Raw genomic sequence first — 8,208 nt, 5'->3', positions numbered from 1 at the left:
AACAGGAGAACAAAAGAGAGGTCTTAATCCAATCCATCGATTTCTACCTAAACCTAGCATATATCTATCTAAAAAACTAAAAAAATATTTTAATAGTCAATAAAATAAAATGATCATTCTTCAAACAATTAGACATGAGAGACAATATTTTTCACATTTCTCATCTATTTAAACAAAAATTAATAAAAACGTTTAACATAAGGGAATCTATTCTACGCTAGACATAAGATTGACTCAAATCTTTTACATTTTCCAAGTATTTACACAATTTTACATCATAAAAATAGGAGAATCATATCATATATAACTCTTCTCACATTTATTAATAGGGCCTAAAACATTGGTCTAGGCCCCAAAAAATACTATTCATCTTTGAAATTACACCCCTGAACCCAAATGGAATACACTAGTATATATGCTTTACAACCAAGGAGATCTCTAATTTGTGAAATAAATTAAGTTTTATTCAAGACTTATTTCTCCAATGAAAAATCAATTTAAACAAATCAAGATCTAACTCTTTTTATTTCTCAGATCATTGCAAACAGAGAAGCAAACCGAAACATGAATTAAATCAGACAACACATCAAACTTAAACTCAAAAATTTAACAAACTTTATTTCAAATTTTTATCTCTATAAATAATCACTAAACATGATGAAGCTCAATGTATGAAAGTGAACTCAGGAGCAAACCTTTTTCATCTCAAGCTTCAAAAACAATTTTTAAATCCAACTTTAACATCCATTGGTAATAACCATATCAACACAACAAACACTTCTTCATTTTTTATAAAAAATAATAATAATTAAGAATGCCAAATTTTTTTATAAATGAAACAATTAACATATTTCTTTTTCATCCCGTAGATGGTTTCCATTTACAAAACATCAAGAGCACAAGCCATTGTACCGGAGAGCACAACTAAGGGCAAAAAGGTCAGTTGCACGAAACAACAAAAATAGAAAAACACAGAGAAAAGAGTACTTTGTATTGTTACTTGATGGCCAAGGAAGCAGGATGATCAACTTAAAAACATTGATGATATGAAAAAGAGGAGGTGGAGTTTCTTGTTCAACCATAGTGCAAACATTGTGTAGGTGTGGAGGCCGATTGGGAACATGAAGAGTGTGGGGCGGAAATAAAAACCCTAATCTTAAGGGAGATATTTAAAGGAGATGGAGCGGAGCGGATGGGCTGGTCTCCTATATCCATGTAATGTTGCTTTGATTTAGGCTTTAGGCCCAAATGAATTTTTCTTTTATATTTATTTTTTCACTAGAGTTATTAATAAAAGACCCGACAAAATTTCATTAAAAAAAAACAGAGTTCTTTTTCATAGGTCATATGAAGCGATTAACTAATTTTTTTAGTTAACAATTCAATTGTAAAACTAAGATTTCACATTCACACACAAAGAAATAATTTTTATATATTTTTAATAAAGGAGATATTGGAAAAATGAGAATAAGATCAAACTTAAACCTCAAACGTCTCTGCAAATCAAACAAAAAAGCGACATTGGATTTCTAGTCAAAGATTGATCGGAAACCTCTAAACTCTCTCAAAACCTCAAACTCGTCTTCTCCATTCTCTTTTTTCTAGATCTAAGTTTTTTATATTTTAGTTATTGTGACCTTCCTTTCTATAGTTGACCCCACCCCTTTTTTGGTTTTATAGACTAGATTCAGGGTAAATGATTATAAATTTTGTATAAGATCAAAAAGTTTGGGGAGAAAGAGTGAAACCTTTCCCTTGGGATATGTTTTTGATTGAGACTGGATGAAATATATATATTAAATATAATAAAATTTTAATGACCATATATTTGTAATATTTCTCTTTCATTGCAAATCAAAAACAAAAGTATTATCGAAAAACCATAACTATTTTTGCAATTTTCAATTTTCCCAAGTAAAATCTACTAAAAAATAAATTTTGATACAACAGTAACAAGAGGAAGTATCATAGAATTGGATAAAAGTTCTAGATTATCAAATCTAAGAAGAAGAAAAAGGTGTTACAAATTCAAGATTGATAAAATGATGCAACACCAAAAAAAAAAAAGATTAATAAAAAATAATAACTCAAAATTATAAAACCTTCAAATTCAACCAATGTACATTAACCATTCAAAGAAATTAAGAAAAATACATAGAAGGTTTCTGATAAACCGCCCAAAAAAGAAAGTTTGAGAAAATTTATATTAGAAAACAACAAAAATAAGGAAGAGGCAAAAGAGAAAAGGAACTTATGAATACCTCAGAAGAAAATATACTAAAATTGGAAAAACTAAAGAAGGGACAAAGAGAAAGTAAAGAGTAGGTGATGAATTTATAGTGGCAAAGTGAAAAATATCAAGGCTGAAATTTTTGGATAGATTTTCTCCAATTCTAACTAGGATTTTATAGGTCAATATTTAGTAAATCAATTAAATATATTCCTTATATGTTTATTATAATATTTTCTAAAATATCGAACGGTGTGAAAAATTAGGTATTCATACTCAACCAACTAAGCTACCAACATTTTCAATTTTTTTAGGAATAAAGCACAAGTACCGCCTAGACTATAACCAAGATCCCTGAAATACATCTTAACTAAACTAAGGTCCTATCCCCCACACCCCCCAAAATCCCTTTTTTTTTTTTTGTAATTTTATACTTTTTGGCTTACATGGTACACTCCATGACTCCACGTAGTTGAGGCACGTGGGAGATGTTTGGATGCCACGTAAGCTAAAAAAGTGTAAAAAAATGACAAAAAATTGGGTCGGAGGTAATAAGGCCTTAGTTTAATTATGGTGTTTCTTTGAGATTTTATTCATAGTCTAGGGGATACTTCTGCCTTATCCCTATTTTTTATGACATCGAAATGTGTAAATACTTGAAAAATATATAATATCTGAGTCAATGATATATCTAGCGTAGATCAAATTCTCCTTTCATGTTTTCGTGATTCTTTGTTTTAAATAGATGGAATATGTGAAAAAAGATGTCTCTTATTTCTAATTGCCTGAAGAATGTCCATTTGTTTTATTTAGCATGATTCATGTCCTAGGGACAAAGTATCCTTCTTTTAAAAAATAAAATAAAATTCTAAGTTGTTTTTAGATGTATATATGCACATCTAGGTGTAGGTGGCAATAGATCGATTGGAGTAACACCTCTTTCATCTTCTCCTTTAATCAGAAGATAAGGAAGCTGCCTAAATTTATACTCTGTAGATAAGAAACATAAACAACGTAATTAAAAAACGATACTTTTTAGTGTCAAAGGTTGTCACTTTGTAGTATATATTTTCTATTTTTTTCTACTGTTTTTTTTTTTATTATATATACATATTTAGCCAAATTTTTTTGATAAAGCAGTGTCACATCACACCCTTGAGCCTTAGTAGATCTGCACCTACAGGTTACTATTTTACTAAATGATAATTTTTTCATTTGAATTTATGTAACGTAATTTGATTTGACATGAAATTTAAGAAATAAATAAGAGATAAGTGTCAAAAACACACTTAAATTATCCTTTTTTTTTTAATTCATACGTAAAATATTGAGAGTGTAAGTTTCATACCTAAACTATAACTTATTAGTTTGAGAAACACACATCTCTCTTTTATAACACTCTCTCTCTTTTGTTTAAAAAAATTGTCACATCACACTCCACATGGACAAACATTCCACCTTGACAAAAATTATATAAATTATTATCTCAAAAAACAATATATTTTAGGTATGTTTTTGACACTAAATAAATAAAGAAATTTAAAACTTGTGATCTAAAACAAGTCATTAATTTTTGTGTGATTAAATTTTTAGTAACAATTTAACTTTAAAATATTTATTTAACCTCTAATTAAATAATTTTCAAAAATATTTATTTTTTTCTTAAATTTGTGTCAGATTAGACTAACTCATATAAATTGTAATTGAGGTAGCAAGTAGTTTAGCCATAAATAAATAGTGTTTTGTTAGAATAATTATCTATAGCCATTTCTCAAGAAGCCAACAATGGCTTCTACTTGTCTGGATATGGTACTGAACCCGAATTTGATTGCTTCTGTTATGTTACTTGCTTCAGTTCATTTGCATAGTTGACCCTTTTTTTATTGCTTTTCATTGCAGAGCTTTCTTGGGAATTTTTGCTGCAACAACTGGAGTTTCAGACCTTGTACAAGACTAACACCTTGTATTTCCCAAGTGGGTTTTTCCAAGTTCAATTTTTTTTTTTCGAATTTCTATATATCTTTGTGTTGCAGTATGATAATCATAGCTTAGAAATGGAAAAATTTGGAAATTTTCTTTAGTACCAGTAGAGAATTTGGTAAAATGTAGGTTGAGATTAGGGCTAAGAAATCACATAATATAGCTTAGGGCTTATGATGTTAGCATTATTTTTTTTGGTGAAATGTAGGTTTGAGATTTTCAATTTTGCATTTCAATTGAAGGGTCAATAAGATTACATAGAATTTTGATACTTCAAGTATACATTTCATTTCATTTGGAGAGATTCGTATCGGTTTACTGTAGGTATACTCAGATTTTGTACTTCTGTTTGTCTTCGTATCTGATTACTGTCACACTGAATACTTGGAAATTCTTGTATTGAGATTTGGTAAAAAGAAATGTTGCGATGACTATGTGAACAACTCATTTGATTATATATCATTCATCACAATGACGTCTTCCTTTTCAACGTTTAACGTGGGTATTAGTTGAACATGTATTGCAGGAAAGGAATAGTTTATTGCTCGGGAAAAACAAGAACTATACTAGCTCTGTAGGATATAATGGAGTTCCTTTAACAGAAATTTCTTGTGTTCCAAGTGCTGTTGCCAGTCCAAGTGAACTTCCTCCACTTGTTAGTGCTTTATAAGCTTCAGCTGAAGAAAATGCTGCAAGTTTTCATTTTCCTGGCCATAACAGAGGACAAGCAGCACCATCATCGTTGACTCAGCTCATTGGTGAAAAACCGTTTCTTCATGATTTGCCTGAGCTTCCGGAGCTTGACAATCTTGGTTTGCCAGAAGGTCCCATTTTCAAAGCACAAAAACAAGCAGCAAGACTTTTTGGAGCATCGGAAACATGGTTCCTTGTTGGCGGTAGTACATGTGGAATTCACGCGGCCTGGCGACTTGTTCACCTGGAGATATTCTTATTCTCCCACGGAATTCTCATAGCTCAGCTATATCTGCAATGGTATAGTCTGGTGCACTCCTGAAGTACATCGTCCCTGAATATGATTTCAAATGGGATGTTGCTGGTGGCATCACTCCATCACAGGCAAGTACAACATCATGACATGCATCTTTCTCAAAGTTGTCTTTATGTAAGAATTAAATTATCTTGAATGCATAAGTGGAACGATTTTTTAAGTGTAAAATTATGCAAACTAGTGATAAATTTATAAAAGTGTTTAAAAAACTATTACACTTGTATCCACAAAAAGATGAAGTTCTTGTTATGTAGGTGAATGATGCAATCAAAGAGCTAGAAATGGAAGACCGAAAAGCAGCAGCTCATTTGGTTGTCTCCCCTACCTATCATGGTAAATGCAGCAACATGGATGAGATTTGTCATATTTGTCATTCATATAATATCCCTGTAATTGTCGATGAGGCTCATGGGGCCCATTTAGGATTTCATCCAGAGCTGCCTAGCTCATCCCTCAGCCAGGGAGCTGATCTTGCTGTACAGTCTACTCACAAAGTTTTGTGTTCGCTTACGCAATCATCTATGCTGCACACGCAAGGACATCTTGTAGATAGAGAAAGAATCAGCAAAAGCCTACAAATGCTTCAAAGTAGTAGCCTAGTTATCTGCTTTTAGCATCTCTGGATGCCACCAGGGCCCAATTAAGTGAAAATAGAGAGGCAATTTTTGACAAAGCAATAAACTTGGCTCTGGAAGCAAGAAGTTTGATTAGTAAAATTCCTGGAATCTCAATTCTCGAGTTTTTTCCAGATCGACCCATTGCGACACACCATTGGTGTATGGCAGTTAGGTCTTTCAGGTTTTGAAGCAGATGATATATTGTGCAATGATTTTGGTGTTGTTTGTGAACCTGTTGGGACCAAATCTTTTACTTTGGCATTTAACTTAGGGACTCAAAGAGATCATGTCCTTCGGCTTGTAGCTGGTCTAAAGCATCTATCACAAACTTCTCACTTTCCTCAACCTGTGAAAGATGAAGGCAAAAATTTAGAATAAGCATGAGCCCTAGAGAGGCTTTCTTTGCTACAAAACGTAAAGTCAGCATAAGAGATAGCCTCGGTGAAATTTGTGGAGAGCTTGTATGTTCTTATCCACCTGGTATTCCAGTTCTAATTCCTGGTGAGATCATCACAGCAGAAGCACTGAATTATCTCCTGGAGATCAGAAGCAAGGGTGCTGTTATTACCGGAGCAGCTGATTTCTCCCTATCATCTTTTGTTGTATGTGTTACCTAAGCATTCTTCTGTCACTTATAGTAAGTAGTTGAAGGACAAATGCGAGTGACTTTGGTGTTAGACCACCCTGCATTTGGCATTTGAGATCCTAGCCTTTCCTATATTGCAGGCAGCGGTTTTGGGTATAGTTTGAGTTCAAAAGCAGCTTCTTTCAGAGCTTTCAATGGGAACTGTCATGAGCCTATTAAAGGAAACTGGTAACTCAAAGCCACCTCAGTGAGACTATTATGTTGGACATGGCTACTCTAGGTTTGTTTTTTCATAAAAGCAGACTCTCTCGTTGTCTCTATTAATGCTTGTCCCAACATTGATATCTGGAGGTTCCACATTCTTCTTTTTCCTCATTCTATGTATAACTCTGGTCAAACAAAGGTGGACGTATTTCTCTATGAGCAAAGCAAGAGCTAGGGGACTATAGCAGCAAGGGGCAACAAGATGATCCTATACAAGCAGGTGAAGCAAGAGAAACGCCGGCAAGCTATTACTCATTAGATGGCATTTCCAATGGACACTCTTGTTCATCTAAAACCAACATGCTCTTTAGTGTATGCTCTTCCACTTTTGGGGACTATTAACTATTTGGCTTCTATGTTGAGTTAATAAACCTTGTAATCATTTGGGGTGGCTGATGGATTGTTTTGGAGAAGTGGTGGAACAGTGAGAATATGTAACAAGGCATATATTATTATGTCTTCTATAATGGAATTATTTTCTTCTGTTGCAAGCTGGGAAGATCAAAATTTGCATGTACTTTGTATTCTTATTCTGTTTCTTTTTCATTCTGATGATAGAAACATGACATAGACATTAAGGGGTCATTTCAATGGGAAGAAATTATCCCGGATTAATTATCCCTAGATAAGTTACTCCATCATGTGTATGGGATAACTTATCTTATCACTAAGATATAAATGGTGGAACAAGTAATCTCAAGACTGCATTATTATATCTTATACCTCACACTAAATGACTCCTAACGTTTTAAGAAATGCTATCGGAATTGTTACAAAATGATGATAATCCTTGAAAGGATGGAAAATGAAGTAAGAATCTAGATAAAGAATTTTGGAGATTTTTTAAAACGGGCTTCTTACATAAATGTACAGGTGAACAAAAAAAAATCAACAAAATAGCTACATTAATATGTAATGTATTGATATTGTATAAATAGTTATGTAATGTAACGATAGTGTATAAATAATGTATAACAGTGTATATATGATATAGGGAAAATGACCTAAAATACCCCTCAACTTTATGATTTAGAGTTGATATACCCTCTCGTTACAAAAGACTCACATATACCCTTACCGTTACAAAACTGGCTCATATATACCCTACCGTTACAAAAGTTGCTCACATATACCCTTTTTATCTAATGGAAATGAAAACCTTAATTTTCAATTTATTTTTTGGATAAAAATCAATATACGGTTATATATGATCCTTCTATCAAAGTTCAAGGTATATCTATTCTTTATCACACATGATTTTTTTGTTTTACTTCTTTGATTCAACGGCTAATTTGAATTTTAAATCTCTCTCTAATAAATCTATTTGTTTACCGTTATTTGAATTTATTATTCATATTTAATTTTTCTTTCATTTTTTATGTAAAAATATGGGAAATAGAAAGAAAAAACAATGTGAATGGAAAAAGAGAAAAAGATTTTTAAAAATCCAAAACTAATTTTTTTTTGCGGCTATATTGTAATTTGTTTTTGGGAAAAGGGACGGATTTACCCCCGAACTTTA

The 8,208-nt window shown here is 32.2% G+C and overlaps 1 pseudogene; it reads left to right on the top strand.

Moving 5' to 3' along the window:
* The first annotated feature begins 3,955 nt into the window (after nucleotides 1-3,955).
* Nucleotides 3,956-7,157, top strand: LOC102602564 (arginine decarboxylase-like; annotated as a pseudogene).
* The last annotated feature ends 1,051 nt before the right edge of the window (nucleotides 7,158-8,208 follow it).

This window comes from Solanum tuberosum, unplaced genomic scaffold (genome assembly GCF_000226075.1).
Source record: "Solanum tuberosum cultivar DM 1-3 516 R44 unplaced genomic scaffold, SolTub_3.0 scf00367, whole genome shotgun sequence".
NCBI lineage: Eukaryota > Viridiplantae > Streptophyta > Magnoliopsida > Solanales > Solanaceae > Solanum > Solanum tuberosum.
The sequence above is the reverse complement of the archived record's forward strand: the minus strand, read 5'-3'. Positions and strand labels throughout refer to the sequence as shown.